The sequence below is a fragment of the Melanaphis sacchari genome, unplaced genomic scaffold (genome assembly GCF_002803265.2).
Source record: "Melanaphis sacchari strain LSU unplaced genomic scaffold, SCAv2.0 Contig128_pilon_pilon, whole genome shotgun sequence".
In the NCBI taxonomy this organism is placed as follows: domain Eukaryota; kingdom Metazoa; phylum Arthropoda; class Insecta; order Hemiptera; family Aphididae; genus Melanaphis; species Melanaphis sacchari.
In genome coordinates this window covers 354,612-373,464 of record NW_020270519.1, presented here as the reverse complement: position 1 = coordinate 373,464, position 18,853 = coordinate 354,612, and the positions used below count along the sequence as shown (strand labels likewise).

Genomic DNA, 18,853 nt, shown 5'->3' with positions numbered 1-18,853 from the left:
AAGTATTGTGATATAAACACGAAGTATCTATTTCTGTTTTAGACCTCCAATCATTAAATTTTTTTCTCATCTCAACTCTTTATTTGTGAATATCTTTATTTGTCAAAAATAGATAATGATAAAAAAATAAGTTACATTTATACATATGTATTATTACCCACAAAAAATTAAATAATAAATATAACTATTTTTGATTTATTAAAATTTCCTGATAATCTTAATACAACACGTTATAGTCGAATAAAATAAAATTGGTGTTTAGTAGTTTTATAATAGTATTGTTCAAGTAAATTTCAATCGGATAAAATAATTTTTAACAAAATATTCAGTTTATATCTACTATCCTTTTCAAACATTTGTTAGTGTCAAAATAATTGTACGTATGTTATATGAAAAGAGTCGAAATACACATAAATGCAGTAAAGAAAAGGAGCATTGTGTAGAGACTTGGAATTTTTATTATTGATATTTTTCCATACAAATGTTTTAACTAATCGTTATTGGACATCGTGTCATGCACTCGTGCACTTACAAACTTATCTTGATGCAGGCGTATTATAAGTATATAATATTGCACAGCAGATGTCTTTTGCAACGATGGAGTCGTGTGGTAAATACAATAAATAATATCGTGTTTAAACTCGAGTCGATCTGCGTCAATGCACATAGCGAATATTTATATATGCATAACACGCATAATGTTTATACATACTATTATTTCCACTTTACCACTTACATTTAAACGTCTATCGGAGGACGTTCTGCCAATCATAGACGATTTTTTTTTTTTTTTTTTTTGTTATTTTTAATGACGGAAAACAGTGATAATTCAATATAGCCACTGGTTGCGAGAAAACAGCATTTGTGTATACATAACACATAATGACCGTATCGAGTGTTTGCGGTTTCTGGTGTCAGCTGCTGGTTTTTAGGGTTGAGAGCAATAAAAAGAATAACACGAAATTCGCTTCGTGGGTGGTTTTTGTCGTTATTTATTTTCCATTGGGCGTTTTTATACTTTATACTGAAACCATGTTTTCCTTTTTTCCCATCTTATTTTTTCGGCTAATATTATTAGGTAAACACACGTACATTATTATTATTATACGTATATATATATATATAAAAGGATATGCGTTCATATTATATTATACATTGTGAGCTGGTGTTACTGATGCCACTTGACTCGTGATATATTCACGACGAGTGAGTGTGCCCTCTACACCATTTATCATCGTTCCTATACAATTGTTATATGTGTATACGTGGCGGACACACTTCTTGGAAATATAATAATGATGACGGCGACCCCACTGCCGCCGCCGCACCGCTGTCTTCTGACCTGTCGTGAATATACAATATCTATAGAAGCACACACGACGGCGCCCGCGTGTTTTAGGGGATGAAATCTGACAGACGATATAGACGCCAAGACAACCAGGTATAGCCCACCTATACGGCTATTCACCTAGCTACGTCGAGATTTCCACGATGGCAGTTCGATATCAAACGGACAAATCAATTTAAGTTTCCTTTTCTTCTCATTCTCTGTATAGGTGCTTATCCCGCGATGCGTTGTGGGTGAGATAAGGTTTTATCATACACTATTAGTATGCAACTGCTTACAAAATCCGTTGTGTGCATTGTGTACATATAGTTTTCAGGATGTTATGTCGAGCGTTAAGGGGCAAATGGTAAGTCGGGACAGAACAGTATATATTTTATTATCCCATTCATATTTTTAAAAGTGTATACTATATAGTCTGCAGATGACATATTTTCTTATACAATATGTCGTTATAGGTACCTATATTTGATATGGATTCGATAAATCAATCAAAATAGCCAATTTCAGTAATGTCTATACCGGAAAAAAAAATAATAATGTGACGTCGTGAAATAAAAAAAACTATAGTATTTGAGGATAATCCAATTTCGTAAAATTGTTTTTTTTTTTTTTTTTAATTACATTTTATTATTTGATAGGTATTAAATCCAATTAAATTGATTAGATTTGTTGGTATTTTCTTGGGGTATAATCAGTATAAATTACAGTTATAGGTATTTCCACTTAGTTACATTCATATTCATGGTAAATATATTGGGGTACCTATCTAAAAGACATGTAAACATCTTAAACATCTGAATATTTTTATGTAAACCGAATATTGAAAACTATATTTCGAAAGCCGAAAGGAATCGGGGCAAAACGAAAGCATCGCACTTGTATAAAACACCGTCCTCAAGAATGTTAATGGGATATGTAATCTGAGATGAAGCTACGATTTGGTTTTTAAGCTGACAGGTGGATATTAATGTGTTTCTACTATAATATTGCGTTTCATGTTTTCAATCAATGTAAATTATGACAGTGTAGAAAAGCCATTTTTGTTTATCAATATTTCCAAAAAAAAAAAAAAAACATCATTTTATTCATTTAAAGATTGCCTACCATTTTAGATACTTTCAACTTTTCATATAAGTACCTGCTTAATATATTATATTAATATTGACTAGAATATCAACCAAAAAGACACAAATAAAAACACTTATAAAAGTATTTTTCATGAATTAATTTACATAGATAGATACTTGACATTTCATAATTTTTAGATCATGAGCGGATTAATGAGTATATTGATTAACAATATGATTTGATGGTATACCTACTAATTTGTATTTAACTTAATTAACTTAGGTGTTAGACACCAATATCAATATTTGAAAGGTAGAAGATGTAAGCAGCATTCATTAAAACACTTTAAAACATAAATATACAGTACTTTTAAAGAATTATTTTATTTTTTACTTTAATTATATAATTAAAAATTACAAATGAATTACCTAATGAATTTGAACACGAATAATTACTGTCATTTCTCTTCCAATTGACAACTGTTTCCGTGGTGTAGCGGTTATCACATCTGCCTAACACGCAGAAGGTCGGTCCCCAGTTCGATCCTGGGCGGAAACATGAATTGTTTTTTGCGGTTATTAAAAATAAGCGGAGCGATGCGTGTGTATTTATTTAATTTACAACGATGTGTGGGTTTTTATTTTAATAATTTATTTTTGTTTTGTGGTTTATCATCACATTTTGATCCTGCATAAAAACTTCAAACTTAATTTTAAACGTTAAGAGTGGTTTCTAGTTATTAATTTGATCTAAATGATACTTTGTGTGTTCAAAAGCTAAGTGTAAAATTTATAGTATTAAATTCTCAGGGAAAATAAAAAGCATTACAGGAATTTTTACTTATCGGTTTCCAATAATTTTAGATTATTTTTGTATTATTTATAAACATTTTAAATTAAATCATTGTTTTTTTTTAGTTTTTTAACTGAAAAAATGTAATTTAAAATTTTTCACAAACCATTATTATTATAGGTTAAAAAAAAAGCGTGGTGTAAAGCCAGATACCTACACTTTTTATGAACATATTCGGATATGAAGTTTTAATTTCGTTTTAATTGGATATCTAAACGAAAAATAGAAGAATTGAGTTCCTATTGGTTATTGTTTTGTTATTAATAAAATATAAATTGAGTGACACTCAAAAAAGGTTTCATTTTTCGCCATAGCGTTTATTTATATAATATTCTTTGTTCTGAAAAAATAAAAATATTTAAATTATTTATACTACGAAAGTCAACGAATCTATTTACACCGTTGTATTTCACATTGGTATTGATTTATTAATTGATGATGCAATAATATATGATATAAATATTACATACGGTGTTTTCGTAGAAATAAGTTCAACCTATTGTATATTAATAATAAAAAAAATAAATTACTAATATTAATATATTTTAGTAATAAAATATCTTAAGAAGAAGAGGCTGACTATATACAAAATTTGCACAGTTCTTATACAATTATTTATTGTTGAATTCAAATTTATCACATTCGTTACATTAACTTATTCAATGACTAAGTGCACTAGAAATCTATAATGCAGTTGAGTAGCTTCCCTGATTTTTTTAAAATTTAAATTATAAGCAATTAATTTTTTATATAATATTATATTAGACTTAGAACTTAAAAAACTTAAAAATATAATAAATTAATAAAAATATACATTATTACCTTTAAAGATATCCAATACTTTATGAAACGATAGTATAGTTTATGAAATTAATGTATTATTAACATATTTAATATATATTTTTTTATTACCATCCTAGTTGTGTGTAATAAACTATTAATTTATTATGCATATATAACATTATAACATAGATTTTAAATTGTACTATAGTTTTGATTATTATTACAAACTGTTAAATTCCTTTTTTATTCCTTTCCTATTTCTATTTCCTTGAATTTAATTATTTGTGACGAAAACATAAATTTTCAATAAACGTAAAAAAAAGTATTTGACCTAATATTACCTTAAAATTATACCTTTATTATTTTTCCACGAAATTTATTTAATTTAATATTTTTATGGTGTTAAATTATGATAAGTGATAAATGTTCATATAATGTTTAGATTTAAACGTAGCCAATAATTCTTAACCAATTTTTATTTGTAACTCGCGAATAAAGGTTGATGTTGACGTCAATATTTAAGTTTGAAATTAAAAGGAATTCAACGCAACCTCATATAAGTATTTAGCAAACTGGTTTTTAAACGTATATAATTGAAATTTATATACTAGTTATAAAATGTATAAAGATTTTTCAAGAATTAAGTATGTTCAAGATTTTTTTGTACAAATGCTGAGTTTGCTTAACACGTATATAGGATATATATTTTTTATGTTCTTACCAATTCTTATATACCTACCTACACCTAATGTGACTTATTGCCACGAGCATGATTTTAAAATTCGTTTCGTTCGAACAGAGGTCATTATTATTTATATTAAGGAAATACTTAAAAAAATTGATTTATATAATTACGTATTTCTTTGAATTATCATTTCAGATTACCTAACTGTATAAAGTTTATAAATTATGTATAAATGAGCATGCTGAAAAATTACACACTATTTTAATGTATGTCCAGTACAGGTTATGATATTGTTATTAAACTGTTATGAGCTCTTTCATTTTTTCAAATTGCTTGTCTTTTTTTCTCAGATGGCTAATCAGTAACAAGTTATTGGGCTATATTTAGAGAGGTTTAATTATTTTAAAATATTACTCGTAACGCAATTTATTCAAAATCGTTGTACTATAAAATGGATGGTTATATAATAAAACTTGTCTAATCTTCTAGAATGTATAAAAGCAAGTAACACTAGAGTGATCTCATTATTTATTATAGGTTATCTACTCGTATATTATATTATTCTATAATTTAATTATCAAAAAATTATTACAAGACGAGCTTGCGTAGAGACATGCATATTTTAATATTTATATGTATAATGCTATAAATTCTGGGTCAAGTAATATTTTTGTAAATGGATTTATTAACGCATGGAGTGGAATTCACCATTATCGCAGCATATATTGTATATATAGTCTCCATTAAAACGTCAGTGAAGTCACAATGACCTCTAAAGTCCGTATTTATACAAAGTTTGAGCAAAATTTTATCTACGGCTCGAGTTACTATTATAATACACACACACACACACACATATATATATATAACATCGAAACGTATTATGCTCTGATGTGGTGTCTGCTTATGGATGCGGTCGGGAGTTGCTGGGGAGGGTGTTTTGCGTTTAGCATTTGTCTCCGGACAAACTGCCCCAGAGGACGAGTTTGTGTATGGGAATCAGCGGAATGGTAGGGTAAGTCAAGCAAGACGTTAGTGAAGTAATTTTGAGGGTGAAAAACAAAAATCGGAGCTCTCTATATATATAAATTTGTAGAGAAAGAGAAAGAGAGGGTGGAGAACAATAAAAACTGGTCCGGGGTATTTTCGTTGTTTAATTGGATTCGCTTTGTCGAAGTGATGATGGGAAAGGAACAGGAGGAAGGAAGAAATGGAAAAAAGGAACTACAATAAGAGGAAAGCTTTTAAACTAAAATGGAAACAAACAGCATACTGTGCCAAGTTCATTAATAAAACGGCACCGCCACCACCATCGTCGCAGCCGCCACCACGTATATATATATATTTATATATAACTACCCGTCTCGCTTTCACCCGGCGGCGCGGCGGCGTTTACCCAGAACGCTGCCGCTGACGACTACGTCGTTAACCAACTCCACCGCCACCGCCGCCACACTAAAAGCTCGTCCGGGTGTCATCGATTAAACCAAACCAGCCAATCGGAGTGAGCCGTTTACGAAATGGCGGCTTTAAATGAAGTGGTAATCCTCCTCCGGAGCTGCTTCTGCAACCCGCTCCCCTAGGCCCTCTCCTACCCACCCTTATGGTTGTATAAGTTCGGTAATGACTGCGCAGGAAAGTTTTAGCCGCCTGCAGGGCGTCACGGGCCGCCACTACTGCTGCCGCCACAGCCGCCCATTCACTATTAAGCCTATATATATATATAATATATTCACTGGAAAAAATGTCGTTAAATTTCAATTATAATAATTCTGTGTAAATTTGCATACCGTTTATATGTAGTGTGTTAATCTAGTTTTATCGTAAAACATGGTTTTTCATTACCTATATACTGTAAATAGAGAGGTTTTCTGTTTGAAGATATTTTATATATTATATATAATGATATAATATACAATATAGGATCTATGATAAAAAATGTTTAAATTTGTAATTTAGCAATATCAAAGATAGTCTATGTTTTAAAGATCATAAGCTTGTAATTATTTACTATACACAAAGTAGGTATTTAATCAGCATTTCAACCAAATATTTTTTTTTAAATATAAATTACAAGAATCCTAACTTTATTATATCTGCATACAATTATTAAAATAATCTTCTTTATTATAATATATATGACACAATAATTATTACTGAATGTTTGACGGAAATCTTGTATATTATACGATACAATTATGTGTTTTTAAAATTAATTTGAACTCTGTAATAATCTGTGAGTATCTATAGCGAATGTAGGTTCATTAATATTTTTATTTACTTATTTATATTGATTATAGAATTATCTAATATACGAGTAATATGGATAAATTTAATATCCGGTTGAACGTAATTCTAAGTATTAAAATGTTGTTTGGTAAAACTGTTGAACAAATTATACAGGCATACAGCTGTTAAATAAATAAATATGTGGATTAATTTGCGTTTAGAATCAGCTTACATTGTAAGCCATACAATGAATAAATTACTTGCAATACATAAATCATTTTTTAATCACGAGTAAACTACGATTTATGTTATTCTTGTAAAAATAAATAGTATTGGGTTTTTAAAGAAATATATTATTATATAAAACAAATATACATTTAAAATGATAGTTATGAACTATAGTTAAGTTATTACTTAGATAACCTACTCATTTATGAACCTATTAATTATAATAGCCTACGATCTACATATTTTAATAAATATAATAGTTTTATACTCGTGTATGTATATACTCGTATTATTATTGTTATAATGTAATTATAATTGAGTCGCAGTATTTTATATTACCTTCATTGTTCGAAAATTTTTGCCAAGAAAAACCATTCACATAATATATAGGTAATAGTATATTATAATATATCTATAATATTATTACTATAATTAATAATATTATAAAAGAGTTTCGATTTTAAATAAATTATTTCATTAATATTAAATTGAAAAATAATTAGTGTATTTTAAGCACACGTATAACATTTTAGGATATAAAAATAATAGATTTTAAAAAAGCATTTAATTTTGGTAAAAAAAAAAAAAAAGATTGAATTTCTAATGAAAATTATTATAGCTTGTATTAAATTGTAAAATTAAAAAAAAAGTTCTTTAATATGCTATATTATAAAATAGTAATTATTTATATTATAGACTATATATCACTTAAATGTCATACAGTAAATTAAAATTTATAATTGATAGACAGTAAGTAAATGTATAGGTATTCTAAATAATGTATTTTATTTAATAAATTCATAGTATAATTTATTAAATAAATTAACATGATTAATCTAAAACTTAAATATACATTGCACAGTACACAATACACATTAATTATATTTTTAAATAACAAACTGATTTATACATTTTAGAAATAAAATAATGATATTGTTTTTGTACTGGGGAAATCTTTATATTTTAATATAAAATATATTAAAATATTAATAAGAGTATACGAATCAAATTAACTCATAAATACATAATAGTTAAAATTTAAGTTGTTTTAGAGAAACGAATTGGAAATTTTCAACCATTTTTCACATGCTCTAAACTAGAAACCCAACAATATTTTCATATTACTCGAGTTTATTTTAATATTAAACCTCATAATTTAAACATGGATTTTAATATAAATGTTTATAATTTATATTTTATATAAAATTTAAATTTTTTCACAAATACCATTAATAACGTAACTGTATAACCTAATGATAATTTAAAATCAATATTACGTTAAATTGCCTTAAATGTTAATGATAACAAAAAAAAAAATTATGTAAATTTAAGTTCAATTACAATATTATAATAAAGTAATAAACAACCTATTTATTATGTTTTTTTTTAGAAATATCTGAAAAAAGTCTAAATTCATAAATTATAGTAAGTAACAATCGTAAATTGTCATTCAAAAATACAAAATTAATTGTAATATAAGTATTGAATTATATAGACTGCTGTAATAAACATTTCGTTCATTATTATTAAATAAATTATAATTAACTAATTAAATTTATTATGAATACAAATACGAAATAACGCATATATAATAAGTATATACATTATAGATTATAGTGTTAATTATGTTAATACAAGTTGTATTATTATTCTATACGTAATCGTAACCACAAAACGAGTATAATAAATAATATTTAGGTATGATAATTATAAACCGTTTTAATTAAAACAAATTGTACGATGACTGTGAATATTAAATGAAAATAATAATAATGTACAGTACGATGTGAGAAGATTAACTATATTATTTTAGGTACAACTCTATGACCAATATATTATTTGAAATATTATACGGCATTGCTCGTATACACGATGTTATATAATTTTAATAACATAGGTGCATTGTATCTGTATGTTAAATAGAAATGGTTTTAACTACGGTATTATAAAATAATGATTTATCTATTGCTCTCTTATTAAAAATAATAAATTGTTGGGTTAAATACTCAAGTCTCAAAACTAAAATTAAATGTTTTTAAATATTATTCATTACGTGGTGTGTCACAATCTGCTCCTACAAGTTTACATAAGAGTATGCTCTGAGTGAAATTATTGTATATGAATAGATTGACGGAAGTAGACAGAATATTGATAAGTGTGACTTTTTTTATTTTCTTATTTATTTATAGACAGTTAAATTTAAAGCTATATTATAGTTGAACTAAATTACTATATAGATCCGTTTATTTTAGAAGTTTAGTTTAGAGGATTTTTATATCATATGTGGCTTGGCTTTTATACTTTAAAGTTACCCACCTTCAGCATGATTACCGTCGAGTAATATGTAATGTAAAGTTAGTATATAAATGAGTGAAAGCCAAATTTATAGAAATATTATTGTGGAGACTGATAAATGAAAGTAATGTTGATTTTTTTCGTAAAAAATGAAACATAATAATTTGTTTGTCTTTTACTTTTTTATCTGTTAATGGTTATAGTTTTAAGGGTCCAAGAATATATTGCTTACCTCAAATTGATTTGATCATGGATAACTTTTTGAAAATTTGAAGGCGTTTCTAGTTTTAGACTTTTAAGATTCGCATTTGTATATAAACCTATACAAAGAAGCTGCAGGTGTCGGTGAATCATTGATCTGACGGAACGATGTGCTTGGCTAGCTAAATCTATCGTAAATGTCATTTTCGAGTTTTCACGTTTTTTGTCCACCAACTTAGTAATATAATATTAAAGTATATTTTTTCCTTTTCGTTATGGCGATAGGTAATATGAATGTACAGAGTGTGTGCAGCAGCCAGTAGTTTATAGAAGGAAAGACTTGCAAAGGTTAAAAAAGGTTAAGTCGACTGCCGTCTTTAATGGAGTGATGGTGGATAAAGGGACAAAGCCTATATATATATATACACACACATACATACATCAGCACTTTACGCTTATATATACGTGTGCAGTTGTGGCGCGTTGGACGCGCCGTCGTCGCCTTTGCGCCGTCGATAAAAGATCAGTTCGAAACGTCCGCTGGGATGAAATTGATGACCGCAATTCCCAAACTACAAATAAGTTCTGGCAAAATGGCCGATATAAACTTGTAATGTCTACAACGTATTTTATACATGTATATATAAAGTTACCCCGTCGAAACGGTCGCGGAATGATCGTCGTCAGCCGCCGAGTCGGGGGGGGGGGGGGGGGGGGAAGGGGAATTGTGCATTCATACAATCATACGATATGGATAGGCGCGTATATACGTGAGTCGTATATTTCCCTAGATACCATCTCATATTTTATTCCATAACGGACGGCGTGGAAAAGATAGAGGAGAGAAAAACCGCGGTCTCCTGCAACAGATCGTCTCGGAACGGGTGGCGGGGGTGTGTCGGAAATCAAACACATGAATTATTACTTATATTAGGTATATATATATATATATATAAATATTATTTTCAACCACGACGTTACGCGCGCACGTACCTGGGTACCTATCGAATAATATAATATATAGGTGTAAATAAAATATCGGCATATATTTTGATCGTACAAACATATAATAATATATATTATTATTATTATTATTATTTGCAGTTTTCTTTTATATTTCTCATTCCATCACCAATTTTATACATGTGCAATGAACCCGTTTGGCGGTTAAACGTTTTACGCCACATCAGATCCTTCTTTTCTGATAATTTCTACATTTTACAAAGTTATATACAATTATTTTGTATAATTTCTTATTTGTATACAATTTCCTAATCTGTAATTACGATATCTAAATAATATCTATACATTTTGTTAATTTATTTAAGGGAATATGACCGTAAGAACATAATAAGTACATAAATAATCACGCGATTAAAGGTATACAGGTATGATGTGCTTAGATTTTTAAAATCGTTTTTCCATCTAATAAAAATAATGAGGAATAAAAATTAATGAAAAAAAATCCATTAAGTTTACATTTACATTAAAAAGAATAAACTGCACTCAAGTATACCTCAACAACGTGTATCTCTAGTAACTGCTCAAAATGTTTTATATCTTGGTAGTTGGTCTGCACCTAGACCGCCGTTTAATTTGGGCAACCCATTATACGAGTATCCACCTCAAACGCCTCGTCTTAAACAACTGCTCTCGCCAATTATGCTACCTATACTTAAATCAAAACATCTTAATCTCAAAAATAAACTCCTTATTTTCAAACTGCTCCTCGGTCCTATGTACAATTCCGGCAAACAATTCTGGAGGGCTGCCAAGCCCTCTACTATCAATAAAATACAAATGTCTATGGCAAATAACAAAGGATCCGTATTATATCTCCAATTATACTATACATAAAGACCTATCTATCCAAACAGTTCTAAACACTTCCAAAACATTCTATAAATGTCTTCATTTCAATATACACAATTATCGAATTATCGAATTATCGAAATCTACTAATATATGAACTTGCTATTCATACTACCCCTAGGGATTTCAGAAGGCACACGAAGATATCGAGACTTATTGGCTGACTACTTCCCATTAACGACGTGCTTTGAAGTTCCAACACCGGTTGGCTATTTTATATAAGCATACCGATTTGATATAGTTATATGTATATATTATAATATTATTAATCGTCTGTATACTATGATTATAATGAACGATAAAATAACTTAATTTCTGTTATTTTTTGTATGTTTATATAATACTAAAATATTTATGCTTACAATAATACGAGTATACCATCATCGCCAACGTAGGTACATGAACAAAATGTACCTCATTGTGTTTTACCATAGGGTAATACGGAAAATATAGTGGTAAGCCAACTCTGCATATATTTTCTGTTTAATAATTTATTTATTTTAACTTAATTGATCTTATTGTAATTATATATGACAGTGTTAGATTGATGATAATTAGTAATAATATTGTCGTGTATTTAATTATATGTATTTAATTATCATATAACCTTTATAAATTTATTATTATTTTTATTGTACCATATATATATATTTATCAATTTAATTTTCATGTAACTTGTTTAAATAATTGTAATTAATTACGTTTATCAATTGTCTAAATATTAAATATTGTTATTATTTTATCAATAAGTTTGATGACCGTGTATGTCAGGAACATTTTATAATATATATAAAAAAAAAACTATTATTTAGAATTGGTTATTTATAATACAATAATTACACCACTACTATAATATGCGCTGTGTGGTATAGTAGACAGGCACCAAGAAAGGGTGACTTGGGGTGGTTTCTGCTATATCATGGTGTACTCACTTAATTTATTAATAAATACATTGTTTAAAATTTAGACATATATGGTATTAAATTGTCTTTTTCTTAGACCCTTAGTACTAATTAATGGTCGTACATTTATATTTTGCTGAATATATAAGCTCTGTATATAGCCGAATGGGTGTATTATAAGTATAGTATTGATATTTATTATTTTGAGTTTAAATATTTATAACTCTAATAATATATACACGATATTACACCTTTAAACTTCATAGCTAATATCATAAAAATTTCATTTAATAAGGCACTATCTTAAACCCAATAAAGTATTTATATTAGCTGTACTATACAATGTCAATAAAAATATTGTGTAATACTTAATACTATATATTAATTATAAACCGATATTTTAGCTTAATTATATAACAATTAATTAACAATAACAAATATTGAACATCGTCACGAACAAAACCTAAAAAATTCAATTAAAAAATGTGTTTGCTTAATTTTGTTATTTAATTTAAAAGTGTGTCAATAATATACGAGTAGATACTGATAATACTTGTGAACCATTAAAAAAAAAACTTGAATTAAAAAAATACATTACTTTTAAAATTCTTGTATAATATTCACTTTTTGAGAAACCACCAAGAAAATAAGATAGAGTAAATAAAGGCGTAAAAGAACAACGAAAGGAAATTAAACGTCGTAGGCAATTAACAATTATTTATGCTTGTCTGATTACGTTTTTATTGGGATGAACGCATATGATCCTTACGTGCATCTTACACGTATGGATCAATTGAAAAATCAAATTTTCATTATCATTAGCTACTCATTGGTCTAATTGATTTACTGCATTGGAAGATACTGTTAGGTTTAAAAATTTTAAGATACAATCATGTATTAACTATAATTTTACAAATATTTAATTTATAATCAATGATATAATATTATATTAACCGGGCGCCCGATAATTGCGCCACTATTTTCAACAATTTTTATTATTGTATCCGGTAATAGGACCCATAGGCGTACGCACGGGGCGAGCCGGTCGAATCTTTTTAGGGGCTTAATACAATTTCAACCAGATACTATAATACTAATAATGAATAAAAATATATTCGTTGACTAGATTATAAGAGAGAAAATAATTACATAAAATCATTTAATGGATTTTTTTACTGTAAATAATGAAATTATTCAATATAATACCAGTTACAAGTTGTTCCTGCGAACGGGTATTTTCTAAATTGACATTAGTAAAATATAACTTAAGGAGTAGGTACTATACATCAAGACCGACTTAATAGTTTATTATTAATGCTTACTGAACCAAAACAAATACCTAGGTAGTATTAATATTGAAATGGTCATCGACAAATTCAAAAGTATGGGAAATAGGAAAATTCATTTATAATTTTTTAGTTATAATTGTTACATAATTAAATTTGTATTATATAATATTATGTATATACAATTTTTGTCCATTAAACCAAGTTTTTTTTAAATTCTAGGTATTGTGTTTTCTTCTTTTTATGCAAAATTGTATTTATATAATTTTAATTTTAACTTAAAAAATTGACATCTAGAAATTAGTACATTAATATTGTGTACACATACAACTAGATACTATTTACACAGTTTTTCATTTACAATTAGAATGTACACCAAGAAGTCAAAAAGCATTGTGTCCAAGTAAAAAAAAAAGAGCACTGTCCAAGTATTGGGGCATTAATTGTTACAGGCTCGACTAAAAATTAAAGTCTGCGCACACCTATTATTGGACCACCATTAAATTTTAAATTTTAATAAAATAATATTTAAAATAATACGTCATATATAAATTGCTACAATACTTAACACTTCAGTTCACACAAAACTTTATTCGAAGCAACTACCGCGTGTATTATCAAAAGATAATAAATTATCCATTATTTAATGATATAGAATTAGTAGAGGTCGCCACCAAATAAGCGGAATTTACAAAGATTATAAAACGGATGATATACCGCATCGGCTCCCGGCAAACTCTAATGAGTCCGTATCGGCTCCGGGTATTTGACCATTCCTTTGGTTTAGTGGCCGTATTGCGTCCCTTTTGTGAACATAAACCATATTATTAAAAGTTTACCTACGTGTTATTATTCTTCTTATATTATATTATTATAATATTATATATACTTTGTAATTGCGGAGACGTCTACCCTTTGTTGATATTTGATTATTTATCATATCTTTAATGCGTATATTACATTTCTTGGTGTTGTTATTTCGAGCAATCGACGTAGCATTAATCTATGTATACTATTTTATTATTACCCACAGCCTGTGAGTGCGATCCAATGAAGCTAACTGTTCATTAAGAGCTCTTTTGGTGAACATATCTGTAGTCAATCCTCAGCCTGTAAATGGGAGGGAAAATATTATTAATTGGGAGCCGGTAAGTCCATACCATTGACATCTGAAGGGAGCCGATACGGCCACCTTCAAATGAATAGTGGAGCCAAAGCGGAAAAATAGGAGCCGATGCGGATACTCCATATAAAACATTGCGATCGTTTAATTGATTGCAAACTATACTATCCAAATTGAGTATTACAATTTAATTCGGTTAATTAACAACATTTTCAGATTATATTTTAGTCAATTACATTTGTGACGATGCTATTTTTCCTCCTCATATTTAGGGCCTGTATGCAAAAACAGTTTTTACTGCAAGTCATTGAAAAACATCGTCAACAATCTCCTGATCCAAATAAAAAAACACTTCAAAATTTCTAAATTTTTAATATTTTTAATTTTGTAACTATTTTATATCTTACATGTTGCAAATTTATTAAAAATATTCACATTTATACATAAAGTTGACGGAAAATGACAAATAATTAATTTACAATATTTTATATATTTATGACTATTTATATATTTTTAAGATGCATTGAGCGACCGGTAAAAATTTACTCAAAATTCTAAAACTTCATCAAAATAAATTTTTGGATAAATAGAATCTGATGGTAAGGTAAGACATGTATCATTTGTATTTCAAAAATAATTTTTATGTATCACTTCCAAATATTTATAATTTTTAAATGTTTTATTGGAAGTTCAATTGGAAGTTTATATTAAAATTAAAAGCCTAAAAATAGTAAAAGCTAAAAAACTAACTACTATAATAATTAAAAAAAATTGTATTCTCAATGAAATTGAGTAGGTACTTTGTTTAATATTAAAATTGAAAAATCTGTATGGCATTATTAAAAAAAATTGTATTTTTATGTATTAGAAAAAAAATAGTTACATACTCGTGTATTTTTGTATTATACATGTATTGCCCGATCTCTGGATACACTTAAAAACATAAATTTAATTAGTGGCCCTATCTCCGGGCAGTTTAAGGTAAACAAATATTTTTTATTTTACAGGTAGGTAAAATGTGGTCCAATTACCGACCGCTCATATTAACCTATTTACCTAACTTTTAATTATTCTCATACTATATATTATGTACCTATTTATAACAAATATAGTAAAAAATATATATATATATATATATATTATATAATATATACTTTTGCGCTTACCTGAAGGTTCTAGTATTAATTATTATTTATTTTAATATCATATCATTAATCATGTGTGAGGAAAGTTTGTATGTATATCTTATTTATAAAGGCTGGTGTCTTGAATAATATGCTTTTGTAAGTACCTAGGTAAAAAATATTTATAAATAATAAATTATTATTAACATCAACATCTTGGCGTAAATCACTCCGTGGTCCATGATGGCGGTAAATATGATTTCATTACTTTATAACTTTAACATGCATATATTTAATTATTACCTATCAAACAATTTATACGACACAATTAAAAATCAATAGAATAACAATTATTGAAACTATGGATTTTTATTTTAACAATACATTGTGAGAAATTAACTGACCCATTAAAAAAAAAAAAATTATAACGTCACAATTACAGTGTATCTATCTATAATTTTCGATTACATAAAAAATAATCAAAATTTAAATACATTAAGCGTATGCTATATTTGTTCTATTTAATAATAAAATTAAAATAATTTAAAATAATAAGGTGACTTATTTAATTTTGTTTTGAGCATCCCTCATAACTGTTTCCGTGGTGTAGCGGTTATCACATCTGCCTAACACGCAGAAGGTCCCCAGTTCGATCCTGGGCGGAAACATTAATTTTTTTGAGTTTTTTCTCAAGTTTTATCAAAAAATTACTTGGTCTTACCAAAATTATTACGCTTTTAAAATTGAAAACCTCATGTAGGAATATATGTATTCTATATAAGCCATAACTTAATATTAACTGTGTAAGACGTCATGAAGAAAAGAAAAGTATAGCATATAGTTCTGTGATTAAATTATAATATTTATAATTTATGATATAAATACAATTAGCTATTAAAAGTGTGGTGTGTCGTGTTTTAGTATTTATGCATTGGATTTAAGTATTCTAATTCATTACCCATATAATTATTGTATTTACAATAATCATATTATTAACTATTACGTAATATGTTGATTTTAGAAAGTACCTATACTGTGTGTCTATTCGTATTCTTGTATATTGTATTGGATCAATAATGTTATTTTTTTTTTTCAATAAAAATCAATGTTGGGCAGCGGTCATTTTTTAATGAGTTTTTTATATAATCATTAGTCATACTCGTGTATAAGTTATAACGAGTACTGCAATTGATTTTATTTTATATATTAGACATTCACGACGTATTGCACTAAAAATATTTTCTAAATTAATTGTATTAATAGTAAAATTATTTGAAAAGAAATATATATATAATAAATTGTTCATAATGATTTCTAGAAAAATTGTCATACAAATAATTATTATTAGTACCAATTTTAATTTAGGATAATATATACCTACACATATTACATTTGATTATACATCCGAAAAATGAAACATTAGAAATAAAGGAACAATAATATTGTGTAGATATACTTACGCCTCATGAAGACCATTTTGATGAGTCCGAACCGCGACATGTGTTTTTATATAACGATAACGAAACCTTTTTTTTTAACAGAAAACTGCAGCAACATGGGCCTTTGGGTGTACAATTAACAATTACCAATTGTAAGCTATATATATTATTTATACAAAAAAAAAAATATTTATACATTGCGGATTTTTGTTAGTTTATTATAGTTTACATTGAAGATTTACGGTGGTTATGAATTTGACGATGTTGAAAGTTGACTGAGGATGTTTTTATAAAATTTTGACTATTGATTCGGAAAGGTTAAGGCTTCTTCTGATGTCTAGATGTATTTATGTATTCGGCGAGTATGTGATCGTGGTTGCTTAGACTCGTACGTATGAAGGTTTTTCCTTGGACATTAAGAAAATATGCGTTATTTAAGTATGATTAATTTTGACTCTTGTTACATGAAACTTCTATCATTGTGAATACGTAATTAATGCAATAGTAATACAGTTTATATCTATATAAAAGGGAATGTTTATGACTCGCGAATGTGTTGAAGAAATCTATAATGAAATTTAATATACATATAACCATGTGCCCAAGAATATGCACCTTGAAACCATTTGTAAAATGTTGTATTTTAAAGAGAATTTCACGCAGGAATTTGTTGCTATTTTTGTTTTTATAGGTTTGCCATTGGTTACACAAAATAAAATAGTTATTATGATTGGACGTAAATTTTAAACCTGTATTTTATATTTGGTCAACAACCCAAATAACTGTGATAAAAAATCTTTGAAGTTTACATTTATTGAAGTTTAAGAAGGGGTAAATTCGCGGATATTTAATTTGTCATGGGAAACACTGTACAGGATCAGCTACATATACGTCACATGATATCATAATAAAAACGGTTGTAAAATTTCGTATATAAATTACGAGCTATTAAGTGAAACTAGAAAAAATTTTGAATAAACACAGCTCGTACTTTAGTATGCTATTAAGTTATTATATAGGTAAATATTATACAGGTATAGTCGTAATACAAATTAAAAATATGTGCATAAGTTGAATTCACGCTGCACGCGTAGCTACACGTCGTTTATCATGATTCATGATGTTATGCGCTTTTTATCGTATTCTGATTGGCTGTTGTCATCATAACACCGTTTACTAAATATAGTCTACCGGGAAATGACTAGAGTTGGGATGAGTTTAACTTTTGGACATGGATACTTTGACAAAAGTACAAACGAAATACCTGTGATCATGGCTCTAAACTTTGCACAATAATACACCACAATACGTGCGTTTGTCCTATTGACGATTATATAGTTTGTAGGTATAATATGCTGGTGTTCAGAAGTTTTAAGCTGTAAAATGCAAATAGTATAATATTATATAATAATTAATCA

The 18,853-nt window shown here is 27.5% G+C and overlaps 2 non-coding genes across 2 annotated transcripts; both read left to right on the top strand.

Moving 5' to 3' along the window:
• The first annotated feature begins 2,897 nt into the window (after nt 1-2,897).
• On the top strand, nt 2,898-2,974 carry Trnav-aac. Its single transcript has one exon. It is a non-coding gene; the product is annotated as a tRNA-Val (tRNA).
• Nucleotides 2,975-16,591: 13,617 nt separating this feature from the next.
• Nucleotides 16,592-16,664, top strand: Trnav-aac. The gene has a single exon. It is a non-coding gene; the product is annotated as a tRNA-Val (tRNA).
• Nucleotides 16,665-18,853: the final 2,189 nt, after the last annotated feature.